Source organism: Entelurus aequoreus, linkage group LG05 (assembly GCF_033978785.1).
Source record: "Entelurus aequoreus isolate RoL-2023_Sb linkage group LG05, RoL_Eaeq_v1.1, whole genome shotgun sequence".
Classification (NCBI taxonomy): Eukaryota; Metazoa; Chordata; class Actinopteri; order Syngnathiformes; family Syngnathidae; genus Entelurus; species Entelurus aequoreus.
This window is the reverse complement of record NC_084735.1, coordinates 58693272-58712502: the sequence shown is the minus strand read 5'-3', so window position 1 is coordinate 58712502 and position 19231 is coordinate 58693272. Positions and strand designations below refer to the sequence as shown.

General features: G+C 38.7%; 1 long non-coding RNA gene across 1 annotated transcript in view; it reads left to right on the top strand.

The window, feature by feature from the left end:
* The window catches only part of LOC133650798 (uncharacterized), a 105675-nt gene that overhangs the window by 73850 nt on the left and 12594 nt on the right, over positions 1 to 19231 (top strand). Inside the window, exon 3 of the long non-coding RNA XR_009826299.1 lies at positions 10778 to 10875. This is a non-coding gene — a long non-coding RNA (uncharacterized LOC133650798). The remainder of the gene's footprint in view (positions 1 to 10777; positions 10876 to 19231) is intronic.

Below are 19231 nucleotides of genomic sequence, written 5' to 3'. Positions count from 1 at the left end.
TCACTTTTTCAAAACTCTTCACAGAGCTCTCCAAACCAACTGTCAGCTCGTCACATCAGTTCATTTCACTTTCAAAATGCACCAAAACTAGCAAATCACTTCATACATGTCTCAAATCAACTCATTCTTCCAGAACACTAACAAAGGTTGACAGACAACAAACACACTTTTTCACCCACAAAACACTGAGCTAAAAAACACTAACAACAGGTAGCATTTTACAATGTTTTCTTGTGTAAAACAAGGACATCTCTGTTTATAATTCACAGCAAAATATATGTTACAGTAACTGGAATGAATGTGAGTGTGAATGTTGTCTGTCTATCTGTGTTGGCCCTGTGATGAGGTGGCGACTTGTCCAGGGTGTACACCGCCTTCCGCCCGATTGTAGCTGAGATAGGCTCCAGTGCCCCCCGCGACCCCGAAGGGAATAAGCGGTAGAAAATGGATGGATGGATGGAATGAATCAGACATGATGCAGAATGCTTCAATATATTTGATGTCTTTTTTTTTTTTTTTTTGCACTGAGTAATTCCAAAATACAATAATTTGTATCCACACCATCCACAGATACAGATACAATAGTAATGATAATCTACTTAGTGTTCTGCATTTGGCCACAGGTTGTCATCAACATCGCATCTTATGTCATCTAGGGCAGTGGTCCCCAACCACCGGGCCGCGGCCCGGTACCGGTCCGCGGACCGATTAGTACCGGGCCGCACAAGAAATTAAAAAATAATTAAAAATTAAAAAAAATATTTCATTTTTTAAATTTATTTTTTATTTTTTATTATATCAACATAAAAATCACAATATATAGATTATATATCAATATAGATCAATACAGTCTGCAGGGATACAGTCCGTAAGCACACATGATTGTATTTCTTTATGAAAAAAACAAAAACAAACCCCCTCCCCCCTGTTTCAATCATAATAAGTTAGTGGACGTGGCACATACAGTAAATAATACTGTGCATGCGTATGAATATGCAATAGAGCCTTCTGCTAATAATTAATCTTATATCATTTAGATTGCAATGTGTTATGATTGTAATGAATTACAAGCCATGAAATAATAATTACAGAGTTTCATAGTTTTTTATAAGAGTGGAGTTTGCCACTTTGGTCCTAATGTCTACTTTAATAATTAGAATCAGAATCAGAATAGTTTTTATTGCCATTGTTTGAGAACGGGTTCACAAACTAGGAATTTTTCTTGGTGCAATCGTGCAACATAAAAGACATATAACACAGAATAGGTAATAAAAAGAGCTGTAACTGAGCTATCAGATCTTGTTATTGTTCATGTGCCTGATGGCCGAGGGGAAATCATGTGAATTATCATTCACTTGTGCTTTACTGTAAAATGTAACTGTACAGTAGTTAACTAGAAATAACTTCATGTGATCCTATTTATTTATTTCTAACTTGAATAGTTTTGTTTTCTGTAAAAGGTCATTTGTGATGTCTGACATATTATAGAAGAACTAACGTCATCAAATATTTACTATCTGATGATGAATATCACTACAAATGCAGTGTGTGTGCGTGTGTGTGTGCGTGTTTGTGTGTTTAAGGGTTTTTTTTATGTAATGGTTCCCCATTAGTTGCGACAGAAGACAATTAAACAAAAACAAAACTAAAACGCAACAAAACATACAAGAGCAGACGGGATTAAAAAATAATTAATTGTGCAGAACATGTAATAAATTAAAACTACTACTACTACTACTACTACTACAACTACTCCATATCAGTTCTAATTGTGATCTGATAGTTCAGGATCTTTGAAAATGTATTCACTCACAAACAATACCTAAATCTAAAATATCTACTACTACTACTACTACTACTACTACTACTACTCCATATCAGTGCTGACTGTGATTGGATAGTTGATCTTTGACCTCAGAAAACATTCGACTCAAATATACCTACTTAAATGTCTTCTACTACAATTACTACTACTACTAATAATAATGCTACTTATACATTTCCCTGTCAATTCTGACTGTGATTGGATAGTTGAGGATCTTTGACATCAGAAAACTTAAGACTCCCAATATCTTCATCTAATATACAGTATCTGTTGGGTCCAAACTTACGCTGAAAGGTTTTGAAAACATGTACCTTATTTCACTACTACTAAGAATAATAATACTACAACTAATGAAATATTTTAAAAACATGAACCTTTGTAATAATACTAATTGCATATGTAATATTTTTTTATAATAATAATAATAATAATATTGCAACTACTGAAATATTTAACAAGAAAAAAAGTGTTTCCATAGTTATGTAGTTGTGACCCCAAGATGCAGAGACAGGCGGCGACTTGCAGGAAGAAAAAAAACGGTAATTTGAAATGTCTTTCGGGCAGCAACAGAAGGTGAAGCATAACCATGCACACACTTGTGCACTGGCAATGAAGATCATCCAACATGGCAACACACTGAATACAAACAGTAAACAATGCACCGACTGAGACACAGCGTCGGCATACAAGGCACTTGCCAAAAGGTGCGTGTCCTAATCACCCAGCAGAGGCAGGTGTGTCAATCAGCGTGCAACACTAGCTGTGACGAGCAGGGGAAGCTCGCAGGAAGTGGAAAGAACAAAGGAAGGAAGGAGCAGTAAAACAGAAGTAAACACTAAACACAGGAAAATAATTACAAAACCCAAAAAACTGTCCCACTGACCATTCACTACTACAACTACTACTAATAATAATGATACTATTTTTTTTCAAACCATGTACTTTTGTACCTTTTTAGGATACGATATACCTTTATGTGGTTGCAGTGCATATTCAAAAAGTTAACAAAAAAGTGTTAAAGCGTTTCAAAAGTGCCACCCCTCGTTGTGCAATTCCAAAGGGGTTTAAACCAAAAAGTAAAACAAATACATGGGAAAAAAACAGAAATAAACATAAGAGTACAGAGCTTCTGCAACCTGCTGCCACTTAAGCAGTGCCATTTTTACATACAGCAACAAAAGTAAAATGCAATGAAAAACTAAAAATTAGTAATACAAATGTTTCACATCAACTACTACTACTAATAATAATTCTACTACATAAATATTTTTAAAACTAAAACGACGTCCCACTGGGGTGAGTTTTTCCTTGCCCATATGTGGGCTCTGTACCGAGGATGTCGTTGTGGCTTGTAAAGCCCTTTGAGACACTTGTGATTTAGGGCTATATAAATAAACATTGATTGATTGATTGATTGATAAAACATTCACTTTTGTAAATTTTTTCACTATACTACAATCACCCAGCCTTCCGCCTAACTGCAGCTGAGATAGGCTCCAGCACCCCCCGCGACCCCAAAAGGGACAAGCGGTAGAAAATGGATGGATGGATATATATATATATATACTGTGATGAGGTGGCGACTTGTCCAGGGTGTACCCCGCCTTCCCCCCGAATGCAGCTCAGATAGGCTCCAGCGACCCCCCGCGACCCCAAAAAGGGACAAGCGGTAGAAAATGGATGGATGGATATATATACAGTATATATATATGTGTGTGTGTGTGCGTGTATATATATATATATATATATATATATATATATATATATATATATATATATATATATATATATATATATATATATATATATATATATATATATCAAGCAAACATAACAATGGGGTATTGGATCAACAATCTCTTCATTATCAAAATAACACAACAACAATGGCAAGCTGACCTGTCAACGCGCGCACACACGGAAGAAGTGTGTGTAGGTTCCCTGTCCTCTCTAAGTCTAAGTCCACAACGCATCCCTTCTTTTTTCTAGGCTGGTTTATTGGCCTTTTTCGAATCCATATTGAGTAAGCAAAATAGACAAAACTTGGTGAATGGCGAGAAAAGAAACACACACTGAAGCACTGAGAAGTGGCGACAAAGTAGTGGACTGCGTAAACAGGATGTGATGTATAGGGGGCTGCGCCTCTCCAAAATGGTCGCGCCCCGTATGTACTATACTGCACAGGAAGTGACATCATCAAAATGTCAGCGCCATAAGGCTTCCAGCGCACACAAAATAAATGAATGAAGCGTTCCTACATTTGCCGCCATCTAAATGTTCGTAAACCGAAAAGCACTAGATAGATAGATAGATAGATAGATAGATAGATAGATAGATAGATAGATAGATAGATAGATAGATAGATAGATAGATAGATAGATAGATAGATAGATAGATAGATAGATAGATAGATAGATAGATAGATAGATAGTACTTTATTGATTCCTTCAGGAGAGTTCCCTCAGGAAAATTAAGATTCCAGCAGCAGTGTACAGAATTGAGATCAAATTTAAAAAGTAAAAAGTAAATAATGGGGGTATAAATGGAAACAAAATAAAAAAATATTACAATATGAATACAAATAAAAAGCAACAATCAGAATAAAAATATAACAGTAAAATAAGAATATAACAAGAGAATGTAACAACTTGTAGTAATTATAGAAAGTAGAAAAAAAGCTTGCATAAAATGTTAGCATGCCAATGTTTACATGCATATATAAGAGAAGCAAGCAGAAAACATTGGCATGCTAATCTTCTCAGAAGTATGCTAACAGTTCACGCGTTAACCACGATCACATTTGCTCAAAAGCTTCGAGTAGCAAAGTTTTTTTTTTTTTTTCATTTATTTATTTATTTCAGGCAATGACATAAAAAAGTACAAAGTTGACAACACATAATACTATAAATTAATGTAGTGCAAAAGGTAATGTGTAGTATGTAATGCATGATTGTCCAGTTTTGCCTGAAAGGGAGTGGGAAGAAGATAATTTATTTAATCCCACCCCCAGTTCTCCATTCAGTGATTATTCACATGAGTTCACTGTTACTTTGTTCAAGGATTATAATACAGATGTTGTATCATAGTGGCATTACCACAGGTAACAATAATTATTACACTGTAACAATAATTTGTATCAACAATGTAGGAATAATGAATATACCAACAATGGTAATAGACAAAATACCAACAATGGAAATAGACAAAATACCAACAATGGTAGTAGACAACATAGCAATAATGGTAATAGACAACATAACAATAATGATAAGGAAACATTGAGCACATGTTAACACTTTGAGACAGAGTACAACTGCAGGTCAATTTAAAGACCCTCATCTCTATATTTGAACCAGACCCCATGTTTGTATAATAGTTTAAATCGATTAATAGTTTGGCGTTGCTTGTGTTGTAAATCCAGTTTGTTCCATAGTTTTACTCCGCATACGGACACCAAAAACGTGTTACGTTATGATTGATTAGGTTTAAACGTACAAAATTAATTTAACAGCTAGCATAAAACTTTAGCATGCTAACGTTAGTATGCTAGCACGTGACTGGGTTAAAAGAAGTAACAAAATGTACTATTTGTTGGTGTCAACATAGAAAATAGCAAAAAAGCTAGCAAAAAAACATTACCATGAGGGGTTTGTAAATAGAGGTGTTAAGATTGTATATATCTGCGCTCTTACTCTGTGTGTTTATTGTAGAGGTTGGATGTTGTAGCGCATGTTCTCCACTTGGGGCGCTCTGGTGCTGTGTAGTGTTTAACACCGCAGCAGTTGTGTGTTCAACAGGAGAAGAAGAAAATAAAGTATCCTCGGAGAGAGGACGTTGATGATCGATCTCGAATGAAAGTGTCGTTCATGTGCACGCATAAAGAACTCCATTAAGCTCAAACACCTTAACAGGTTATGGGCCCAGGAACCCCAGCGATTCCAGCCACCTCAAGCAAACAAGGCAAGGTAGCGTTGAGTCGACGCACGAACAGAGAAGCCAGGAAAGTTTGCAGGTGTGGACTTGAGCTAACAGAGGAGAACTGCTTGACCAAGGATAAAGGTAATGCAAACGTGAAGTATTACACGGAGCATTAAGTAGCGTGTACCCTCGAAGAAGAAGTAACCGCGAAGTATTACACGGAGCATAAAAGGGACTTTAGCCAAAGTAGCGCGTACTCTCGAAGAAGAAGTAACCGCGGTAAAGTTTGAGCTAATTAGCATAGCACAGTGCTAAAGTGCGGAGATTAAACAAAGATGGCGGCTCGTACTACTGGAGCAGTATCCCCGCAGCTGTACTTTGATGGATCCGAAAGCAAGTATGACCTTTGGGAAGCAAGGTTTTTGGGACACTTACATGTTTTAAAGTTGAGAGACACTGTTCTAAATGAACCAGTAGGAGAAGAGCAAGCAGCAGCGGACAGAATAAAGAATCCAGACTGCTATGCAGAGCTCATAAGGTTGATCGATGATAAAAGCTTGTCTTTAATAAGACATGATGCTACATACGATAGCAGGAAAGCACTGAAAATACTGAGGGACCACTACTCAGGAAAAAGCAAGCTACGAATAATCAACTTGTACACGTCCTTGACAAAACTACGGAAAGCAGACAGAGAGTCAACTACGGACTACGTCATCAGAGCAGAAAACCTGATTACAGCACTTCGTGATGCCGGTGAGACTCTCAGTGATAGTCTGATCATAGCCATGATTCTTGGAGGCCTACCTGACTCTTACAAGCCATTGGCTGTACATGTAACACAAAACAAAGACAATGTGACATTTGCAGATTTCAAAAGAAGATTACGTATTTACGAAGAGTCAGAGAAAATTAGTACTGCTGAGCCAACAGACAATGTGATGAAAACGTTCACAAGATGGGATAGAAATATCCAGAAGAAGTACACCAGCAGCACTCAAAGTAGAAGTGAAGATGGAGATCTGACATGTTTCAAATGTGGATTAAAAGGACACAGAGCAAGAAATTGTATCCGAAAACTGTGGTGCAACTTTTGTAAGAGCCACACACACCAAGAAACCATATGCAAAAAGAAAGATAAACGAGACAACGTCAGAAAGGTTACTGATGAACAATCCGGTGATTACCTCTTCAAAGCAGCACAAGAAGAAAGTGAGTCAGCACCCAAAATAAAGATGAAAGGCATTATGGTGGATGCAGGAGCGACATCCCACATTGTAAATGATGTAAATAACTTTACAAGCTTTGACAACACTTTTCAACCAGAGACTCATTCAGTGGAACTAGCTGATGGGACAAGATGCAGTGGAATGGCCCAAGGAAGAGGAACAGCGACGATACACCTAGTGGACAGCGATGGACGACAGCACAGGGCACAACTACGAAATGCTCTGTACATGCCGTCATATCCCCACAACATCTTTTCAGTGGCGAGAGCAGCCGACGGAGGAGCAACCATAACTTTCAAGAAAGGAAAGAGCCACATGATCAATAAAGATGGTAACAGATTTAAAATAAACGAACATGAGAAGTTGTATTATCTACCAACTGTTGATGCAAATAAAGATCAGTGTAAAGTTTGTCATGGCACGAGATTCTAGGGCACTGCAACTATGACGATGTAATCAAACTCCAAACTGTGGTCAAAGGTATGGTAATTAAGGGAAATGTTGTTAAGCCAGATCAGATGTGTGAAATATGTACAAAAGGCAAGTTTACCCAAACGAGAAATAGGGAGCTAGATGCTAAAGCAAATAAACCCCTGGAGTTAATCCATACAGACCTAGCAGGCCCAATGAAAACTGAGAGCATAGAAGGACACAAATACGCACAATGTTTCACAGATGACTATTCAGGTGCTGTATTAGTATATTTCCTTAAGTCAAAAAGTGATGCAGTTGCTGCAACAGAAAAGTTCTTAGCAGATGTAGCACCCTATGGAGATGTGAAGTGTATACGTTCAGACAACGGCACTGAGTTTACAAACAGAGAGTTCCAAATGTTACTGACAAAGAACAAAATAAGACATGAGACGTCAGCGCCTTATTCGCCACACCAAAATGGCACAGCAGAGAGAGGATGGCGAACACTGTTTGACATGGCTAGATGCTTACTGATAGAAAGCAAACTACCAAACTATTTGTGGAACTATGCCATTCAAACAGCAGCTCATGTTAGAAACAGGTGTTACAATAGACGGACAAAGAAAACAGCATACGAGTTACTTACAGGAAAAGTACCAAATGTGTCACAAATGCAAAAGTTTGGGTCTACATGTTTTGGTTACAAACAAGAAAAAGGAAAACTAGACTCTAAAAGTGAGCAGGGCATTTTCATAGGATATGATAAATACAGCCCAGCCTTCCTTGTATATTATCCAGAAATGGAAAAGGTCCAAAAGATCAGATTGGTGAGATTCACAACCAAAACAAGTGTAGAAAGAGAGACACAAACTTTAGAGCCATACGCAGGACATGACATTGGAAACAGAGACAATGCAGTCTGTGACAGTGACCAGAAGGTTGAGGACAGAGTTCAACCTGAAAACAAAACTGAGGATTTAAATGAGCAGGAAGATGTGGAACAGTCAGCGGCAAATGCCGAAACAAAAATCAGAAAGAATCCACTCAGGATAAAACAAAAGCCAGCTTATCTACAAGATTTTGAGACTGATGATTCATTGGACAGGTTACAAACATGTGTTGATTTCTGTTATCGAGCAGTTTGTGACATTCCAGAAACTTATCAGGAAGCCGTGTTATCATCCAAGTCAATGCACTGGAAAAACGCCATGGATGAGGAGATGAACTCACTAGTGGAAAATGACACATTCCAGTTAACTGACTTACCACCAGGTAAGCGAGCTTTAAAAGCGAAGTGGGTTTATGCACTCAAAACTGACACGGATGGATCTGATAAATATAAGGCAAGATTTGTTGCTAAAGGATACGACCAGAAAGCAGGAACTGATTACGAAGAGACGTTTTCACCGACAGCTGACATGTTAAGTGTAAGGATTCTCATGCAGAAGGCGGCACAGGAGGACCTAATCTTACATCAGATGGACGTGAAGACCGCGTATCTGCACGCACCCATCGACTGTGAAATCTATTTAGAACAACCACAAGGATACGATAAAAACTCTAACACTGGTGAAAAACTGGTATGTAAACTGAACAAATCATTGTATGGACTCAAACAGTCGGGCAGAAACTGGAATACAGTGTTACACACCCATTTATGTGAAAATGACTTTGTGCAAAATGAAGCAGATCATTGTGTGTATACAAGAGAAAAACATGGTCAAAAGGTAATACTTATTATTTGGGTAGATGACCTTATTTTAGCTGCTTCAAGTGAAAAATCAATGCAGGATGTAAAAAGAATGTTAACCCAGAGATTCAAAATGAAGGATTTGGGAATCCTAAAACATTTCTTAGGAATAGACTTTAAACAAACAAATGGACTAGTCAAAATGCCACAAGAGAGATATATGAAAAAGGTTTTACAAAGGTTTGATATGGAAAATTGTAAACCAAGAGAAACTCCTTGTGAACCAAAACTTGATTATGCAGAAAATGCTGAAAAGTTGAAACAACCAAGACAGTACAGAGAAGCAGTGGGAAGTTTAATTTACTTATCCACATGCACTCGACCTGACATATGCTTTGTTGTGAGTAAACTATCTCAACACTTTAATGAACCTACTATGGAACATTGGAATACAGTGAAACATGTATTCAGATATCTAAAAGGTACGATTGCACTCACTAAAAATCCTGTTAACAGATAAAGATGCAAACACATTGATGTGAAATACCACTTCATAAGAGACATTGTTGCTACTGGTAGGGTATTACTGGAATATTGCCCTACAGAACAAATGGTTGCTGATATCCTGACAAAACCAGCTACTAAACATAAGTTGAAATGTTTTTCACAGAATATGTTTGGCATTTTGGGATAAAGACTAGAAGGAGGAATCCTAACAAAACAGGATGATGGAAAATGTTCTTAAATATTGTTTACAAATTGATTTAACACAGTGAGCTAATAGCGAGTGGGGGTGTTAAGATTGTATATATCTGCGCTCTTACTCTGTGTGTTTATTGTAGAGGTTGGATGTTGTAGCGCATGTTCTCCACTTGGGGCGCTCTGGTGCTGTGTAGTGTTTAACACCGCAGCAGTTGTGTGTTCAACAGAAGAAGAAGAAAATAAAGTATCCTCAGAGAGAGGACGTTGATGATCGATCTCGAATGAAAGTGTCGTTCATGTGCACGCATAAAGAACTCCATTAAGCTCAAACACCTTAACAAGAGGTTGCACGCAAATTTGACAGCACAACAAACACACATTGGGCAACACAAGAGCACAGGTGTTTCTGACCATCTCATGAAGAAGTCAAAATATAAATTTTTTTATATACAATTTTACATGTACAATGACTTAAGACCGACCATAGCTCAGCTGCTGGTAGAAGTAGGTAACTTTTTTAGTCACGTGGTTAAATCCTGTTTTCTGAAGTGAATAATTAGTGCTGCTAAGCCTCTACCTCCAGAACCCCCAAGTTAAAATGAGTTTAAGACCCCTGATGCTGATGAATAAAGGATTTACAATGTAAACTATGCACTATAAAACACTGAACATCAAAGATCATATGAACCTTGGGCCAGTATTTACTTACTTACTGGGATTCAGATGATTTCCTTTTCAGCATGTTTGCATTAATACGACTGTTCAAAACCCCAAATGTCCGATGAAACATGACTTTTGTGTAGAACTTTGTCATATAAAGTTTGCATCGTAATCACAGGAATTAACTTTTAGTTTAAGAAACTGTTGACATATTCTTTAGATAGTTCCAGACTTACGCTAGTCAAAAAATAAGATGCCGTATTTGGTGTTCAAATAGTCTTGTGAAGACAGACACAGTTACATTTAAAATGACTGCTGTCAATCATCCATCTTCTACAGGTCTTGTGTATTGTGTGGGACCAATCCTTCAGACTGGGGCGACACTCTCTGAGAGCTGGCCATTGAAATGCAGAAGGGAGCAGCTGAGGTCTGAAAAGGTAATCCAAGTATCAGCCTTGATGCTCAGCCATGGGTGGGAATCTTATGTTTCTCCATCAGAATGCTATCATTTCCATGTGAGCATCTTTAAGACGGGGCTTGATTAGCAGCACAATGCCGATGCAGATGCGGGTCCTGCCTCCCATAGAACATCTCAGCAGGAAGTTCTTCTCACAGGCAAACCGGGAGAGTTCACCAAGTCTCTTTATCCTGACTTTCCTCAGCCTTCATTCGGAGTTTAAGCTGACCGTTGAAACAAAATGCTGTTAAAAAAAAGTCAATCAGGAACTTTAATTTGAATTTTGAAGTTGGAAGAAATGTGAAGTTCCTTGTAAGTACTGCAGGTAGTAGTATTACTGGGGGAAAGTATTTTAGAAGTAGTTTCCACCACAACATGACTTTCAACAGGAAGCAGGTTTGTGTGGTTTCATGGTAATTTTTTGTTTGTCCTGCTACTCTGCAAAAACTGAAATCTAAGTAAGATGAAATATCTCAAATAAGGGTGATATTTGCTTATTTTCTGTCTGATAAGATAATTCTTCTCACTAAGCAGATTTTATGTTAGTGTTTTACTTGTTTTAAGTGTTTTGGTCCTAAATTATCTCAGTAAGATATTACAGCTTGTTGCTGAGATTGTATGACCTATATTGAGTAAAACATGCTTGAAACTAGAATGTCAACTGTTGTAAAGCTGTGTCATCAACACTCACGAGTATACAACTGTTTTTTTTTTTCAAAGTAACAATTTCTTATTTCAAGCATGAACAAAAAAATCATGACTTTGACACAATTGTGTCTCATAATTAAAACAGATGACAGCCAAATGGACTTTGCGGTTTTATTTTCAATGAAACAAGAGAAAATACTTCATTTTAAATGTAACTGTGTCTGTCTTCACAAGACTATTTGAACACCAAATACGGCATCTTATTTTTTGACTAGCGTAAGTCTGGAACTATCTAAAGAATATGTCAACAGTTTCTTAAACTAAAAGTTAATTCCTGTGATTACGATGCAAACTTTATATGACAAAGTTCTACACAAAAGTCATGTTTCATCGGACATTTGGGGTTTTGAACAGTCGTATTAATGCAAACATGCTGAAAAGGAAATCATCTGAAAATTTGGCTGGGGGCCGGGCTGTAATATATATATATATATATATATATATATATATATATATATATATATATATATATATATATATAATATATATATATATATATATATATATATATATATATATATATATACATATATTCCTCGCGCACTAATTGACTGAAAGAGCACGCACTTGGCGCGTCATGTTATCGATGGAAAAATGCATTTTTAGACAATATGATTTGCCTGAGCGGCTCGTAGGCCCCGAGAGTAACAAAGCGGTTGACTTGTTGCCTTTCCATTAAGAAAAATAAACTAGTTTTTAGTATAAGTTTGCTGGTTTCAAGAAATGTAATGCCGGGCGCATATCATTATGTCAAGATAATGGCACTAGCATTTACTTAATTTAAGAATATTTTTCAACATATTGAGAAAAAAGGTCTCATATTTTTTTTTCTATCAAGAAAAGTGCACTTGTTATTAGTGAGAATATACTTATTTTAAGGTATTTTTGGGTTCATTGAGGTTAGCTCATTTTACTTGTTTTAGAAAGTCTCGACAAGCCAAATGTTCTTGTTCTATTGGCAGATAATGTTCCTTAGTTCAAGTAAAATACCCCTATTTTTTTTTCTTGTTTTTTAAACACTGACTTTTTGCAGTGTAGTGTTCTACAACACACAACCATCTTCACGCTTTGGGACGGATTCAGTGTTAACTCTGCTGCCCCACTACTTTTGAAGAAATATTGTAAGTGTTGGTTAAATACTGAAAAAAATAAACAACAATGAAAATGAAGCAGCAAAGTTAATGAAAGATTAAATTTAAGTCACACAAATTTCTGTAGTAAATTTTCCCTGCATGTTTTTGACAATGTAATCTAGATATACATATCAGTTATTGATTCATTCACATTATATGTGCTTAAATGTAAAATGTCTAATCAAAACGTATGTTTATTTCTTGTGTAGAGGAAGCAGGAGCAACAACGTGTAACAATATATCAACCCTTTATTGATCAAGCGTTCACAATTGTTGTTCTTCTCTTGTAGCTCAGACCTACTTCCTGTACCTGTCTACAGCGCTAAGCCTTCTGGGTGGTGTCGTATGTAAACATTAACTTCCTAGTTTACATGTATTCATGTATTCATTTTACCTTTATTTATCCAGGGTAATACAAGTAAGAAAATAGTTTCAATTGCAATGCTGAGAGCAAAGAGGCAGCACTTACATGTCAGAGATGTCCAAGAGTAATTAAGTCACTCATTGTCTTTCATTTATCAACAAAAATCAGCGCTATTGATCACTCTCAACAGTTCACAAATGCTCTTTACATGCGAGTGTGAATGTGTTGGAATATGAACGAATGTTTAAGATGGACAAACACTTTTCAAGTGTAAAACATACACAATGCAACTTCTTATATTTCTTCTTCTTCATCATGACAAACCGGTCAACAAACCCCTACATATCCTATACTGTCGAAAAGGTCTCGATTGCGCAAAGGGGGTTATTTATATTTGGGAACATTTGGTGTTACCATGGCAACGCTATTCCGGAAAAAGACCCGCTATGGGCCCATTGAATTGGCACCCCACCATTATAACGGAGGATTTTATGGAGACAAACGCAAAAAATTGCGAGATTACCTCCTCTTGTAGCGCAGCCATACTTTCACGTAGCTCGGTGCTTAATGTCTGAATTTGTTCACACATTTATCTACTTTTATCCTGGCTAAAAAGATTTTAGGTCCAATGTTTGGTTTTGGCTTGATGGCCATCGGAAGGAGGTAAGCGCCATCAGGGTTCCCCCATTAAAGCGGATGGCCTACATCATCAGGCCTGGGCAATTACTTTGACTCGAGGCGCCAAATTTTTGATTTTTAGGAACACTAATACATAACCTCACAATAATGTCTCATTGAATGCTAAAAACATTATGACAGACCGCCTCAAAAAAGGGAATGGAATTTTAATTTTTTTTACTGAATGAGACACCCAGAATGTACATGAAAATAAAGAATTTGGGATTTACAATATTAACTATGAACGATAAAACACTGAATATTGACAACATATGAAGGTCACACCCCTTCTCGATCGACATATTTTACAATCAAGCGAAACGCAACAAAAATGTAACAAACACAGCAAAATAGGAACGCAAAGGGTAAAATAAAAACCCCACCTACTATCTGATATATCTTTGTTGTAAAAATCTCCTTCTGTGTCTTTCGCATTTCAGGCTGGCCGCTCTGGAAACACTCTGTGGTAACGCTCCCCACCCACAGTGCTTGGTGCCTCGTCTGAGCTGCTGTGACTCAGATTACCATAGTAACTAGTATATCATGCAAAAGTGCAGAATCTAACCATTGAAATACTTTGTATAGTTCAAGACTTACGGTAATTTGAAAACTTCACTTCACATCATAATGGCAGCTACAGTTTCCATCTTAAAGATATAAAAAAAATGGGGGGAATGTCCGGCGGGCCAGATTGAAAAGGTCAACGGTCCACATGCGGCCCCCAGGTCTTAAGTTGCCCAGATCTGGCATACATTTTTTTTTTCACACGCTTTTTGTTCTTGAACAACCTGTCCTCACGGCCACATCTTTCATCCCAGTTTTATGTGTTTCGGTGAAAATGTAGACACACATGTCCTCTTTCATAAAATGTCCCTTTTATGGAGGTCATGTGTCCCATTTTGCTTCTGTTGGCCCTAAAAGCCAAAAAAAGTCAGCAGAAACTCTCATTGACTCCAATGTTAAATGTCGGCTCTGAAAACCTCAAAAACACAAAAATCCACATTTTCTAACTCTCTTAACCTCGGCTGTTTTTACACTTTCTGGACTTCTAAGAACACTGGAACAGTCACCAAAGCTTGAGACGCTCACGGTGTGTTCGAAAAGTCCATATCTCGAAACGTTTGACCACAATCAGACTTCGTTCGGCATGAAGTTTTCCAACAAACCATACAGAAAAGGCTGTGTCATTGCGTAATGGTCGCAGGTGCATCTAATTACACAAAGCCCTTTGAAATCACGTGACAGCCCCTTCCTGCAGTTGTCTGAGTTTGGTATCTGTACAGTGGCGTAATTAAAAGTTCAATGGGCACACAACATAAACAGACAACATGGCCACCCTTACATCTTCTTCTGCTTATCCCAGGTTGGGTCGTGGTTTAAGCAGCCAAAGCAGTGAAGCTCCATTATAAAAAATAGTTTTTTTCAATATGCGCTGTTGTCGAACAATTTCTCTAATTCTGCAGCCATACACCTTAGAGTCATATAACTTGGTGTGTGACACATGCTTGGCGCCATCTTGGATGTATGCCAACGTATCATAAAAAACGTTAGCATGCTGATCGATTGAGACTTGTATTAGTAGGTTGCACAGTGAAGTACATATTCCGTACAATTGACCACTAAAAGGTAACACCCGAATAAGTTTTTCAACTTGTTTAAGTCGGGGTCCACTTAAATTGATTCATGATACAGATATATTCTATCAGATATATACTATCATCATAATACAGTCATCACACAAGATAATCACATTGAATTATTTACATTATTTACAATCCGGGGTGTGGAGGGGGGCCGGGGGGGGGCAGGGGGTTAGGTTTGGTTGTTATCATCAGTCATCAACAATTGAGAACAGAGAAATGGACATTGAAACAGTGTAGGTCTGACTTGGTAGGATATGGACAGCAAGTAGTGGACAGAGAGAGAGAGAGAGAGAGAGAGAGAGAGAGAGAGAGAGAGAGAGAGAGAGAGAGAGAGAGAGAGAGAGAGAGAGAGAGAGAGAGAGAGAGAGAGAGAGAGAGAGAGAGAGAGAGAGAGAGAGAGAGAGATCAGAAGGCATAAGAAAAAGTATCTGCATTTGATTGTTTACATTTGATTATTATGTCAGCATGCTAACGTTTTAGGCTAGCTTTTTATCTCACAGTGTACGGTTACTCCTAAAAACCACAGATTCGGACACTCTTATAAGTACGCCGGCTTCCAGCGACTTCCAGTCAGAGGTCCAGGGCACAGATAGCAGGCCCATCAAAATATCCGGGGGAATTTTGTACTTATTATTAGTATTATTTATAATGAATTAAAACAGTGCACTTATTTTACGGTGAGTTCTGATTATGCGGTTTTACTGCCATCTGGTGTCTACTTTTAAATCTGTGGCATAAGACGAGTAAAACATCAATACAGTTGTTGTTGTTTTGATTTTGTTGTTGTTGAAACCCTTTGCTTTTGAGGGTAAGTCACAATAAACACTTTAAAAATTGACCAAACATTTATAGAATCACAAGCTGTTTCAATGATATTGGAAAAAAAATGAGCTGCCATAAATTCAGACATTTTAGGCCTCAACAATCCCTGGGCTGTGTAAGACGTAAAAAATGTATTTCCCTCAAATAAGAAAAGTCATTAATTTGATGGAAGCTGGGAATAGAGTGACTCTTGTGAGGGTATGTGCAGTTGCTAAGAGTACGTATGACGACAGTTTAGCACACTCTTTGTCTACGCTGAGACTGTGACAGGGTGAACAATGACGCTCATGTAATCGTAGCTTTGGTGAGCGAAAGATAGACACAAAGAGAGGTCACATGTCTTCATTGCGGGACTTTAACCTTTAAAACCTGACTCTTTTGTGTGTTACTCATGGGTAGACATGCTTGTAGCTCATGAAACTGTGATGAAGCATGTGATCATCAGTAGTCATGTACACTGAAAGTCGGCAGGCTGTGACTCAGACGCTATGGAGACCTCCAGAAGTCTCCCCATCCCGCCTCTAGCAGCATGTCACTCTTTCCAGAAAATTCTCATTGTCTATTTTCTGCTTACTGATCATTGCTAATAGGATATTTGAAAACATTCATGCAGCTGATTGTGATGAGACACAGCTTCCAAATGTCCTATTCCTGTTATTTTTTATTAACTTCTATGGGTGTCAGCAACATTTTGTTTAAACATTTTCTGTACAATTTTGATCTTGACTTGAACTCATCAAGTCACTAAGTGACCAGTAGAAAACGTTTAGAAGTGATTGTCATGAGAGATGGGCATCGTAGTCTTTACCTTAAGGCAGGGGTCGGCAACCCAAATGTTCAAAGAGCCATATTGGACCAAAAATACAACAACAAAAAAATCTGTCGGGAGCCGCAAAAAATTAGAAGTCTTATATACTGAAGGCAACACATGATGTAAGTGTCTATATTAGCCCACTATCAAAGGCTGAGGCAAATCTTCGTTGACAGAAATGTTGGATTTAATTTTTTATTCTACACATTTTTGCAACATTGGAAATCATTAGTAAAATGGAGGCTTCTGCCAGGTTGAGATTACTTCTGGAAATTACTGGCTCAGAATGGCCAAAGGTTTAAATGTGTGTGTCCAAGTTTAAGGAAACGGCAGGCTTTCTTCTTCTAATGGATTTATTACAATCTTTGCGAGCTGGGTAACGTTTGCTGTAATCTGGAACAACATGGCACACAAACAACTATCAGAAATGCAGCCAATATTACATACAGATGATGTGTCATGAGACATGCAAATATTAATTAAATACACAGAGGACATTAAGGGAATTAAATGAGCTCAAATATATCTACAAACGAGGCATAATGATGCAATATGTACATACAGCTAGCCTAAATAGCATGTTAGCATCGATTAGCTTGCAGTCATGCACTGACCAAATATGCCTGATTAGCATTCCACACAAGTTAACAAAGCTCACCTTTGTGCATTCACGCACAGAATAAAAAGTTTGGTGGACGAAATGAGACAAAGAAGGAGTAGCATAAAACACGTCTTTCTGTGGCAGCAAAGTTGTACATGTAAACAAATTACGATGAGTTCAAGGATTGCTGAAATTTGTAGCACAAAACGGCGCTCGCCAAATAAATACTCTCATCAGTGAAGTATGTTTAATATAAACAGTGGGATTTCTAACAATTAGGAAGGTTTGTGTCTTGTTTGTTCTCCTCCAGAAAATATATTAAAACAAAATGTATTTATTTTTCTTCATCTTTTTCCATTTTCACACATCTCTGAAAGAGCTCCAGGAGCCACTAGGGCAGCTCTAAAGATGCGGCTCTAGAGCCGCGGGTTGCTGACCCCCGCCTTAAGGAAATCTAGCTGATGAAAGGATAGGAACCAGTAGAGTTGGGCAACAACAGTACGATTTAAGGATATATATACGATTTAAATGATATAAATTTAGGCGACAATAGAGTTTTTAATATTATCATTATATCGTGACAATTAGGTTGTACGGTATACTAAAGACCTCAATGAAAAATAAAACCTATGGACCCAGATTTCCCTCGCCCGGACGCGGGTCACCGGGGCCCCCCTCTGGAGCCAGGCCCGGAGGTGGGGCACGATGGCGAGCGCCTGGTGGCCGGGCCTGTCCCCATGGGGCCCGGCCGGGCACAGCCCGAAGAGGCAACGTGGGTTCCCCCTCCAATGGGCTCACCACCCATAGCAGGGGTCATAGAGGTCGGGTGCGATGTGAGCTGGGCGGCAGCCGAAGGCAGGGCACTTGGCGGTCCGATCCTCGGCTACAGAAGCTAGCTCTTGGGACGTGGAACGTCACCTCGCTGGGGGGAAGGAGCCTGAGCTAGTGCGCGAGGTGGAGAAGTTCCGACTAGACATAGTCGAACTCACTTCGACGCACAGCAAGGGCTCTGGAACCAGTTCTCTCGAGAGGGGCTGGACTCTCTTCTACTCTGGCGTTGCCGGCAGTGAGAGGCGACGGGCTGGGGTGGCAATTCTTGTTGCCCCCCGGCTCAGAGCCTGCATGTTGGAGTTCAACCCGGTGGACGAGAGGGTAGCTTCCCTCCGCCTTCGGGTGGGGGACGGGTCCCGACTGTGGTTTGCGCTTACGCGCCAAACCGCAGCTCAGAGTACCCACCCTTTTTGGATTCACTCGAGGGAGTACTTGAGAGTGCTCCCCCGGGTGATTCCCTCGTTCTACTGGGGGACTTCAATGCTCATGTTGGCAGCGACAGTGAAACCTGGAGAGGCGTGATTGGGAAGAATGGCTGCCCGGATCTGAACCCGAGCGGTGTTTTGTTATTGGACTTTTGTGCCCGTCACAGATTGTCCATAACAAACACCATGTTCAAACATAAGGGTGTCCATATGTGCACTTGGCACCAGGACACCCTAGGCCGCAGTTACATGATCGACTTTGTAGTTGTGTCGTCGGATTTGCGGCCTCATGTTTTGGACACTCGGGTGAAGAGAGGGGC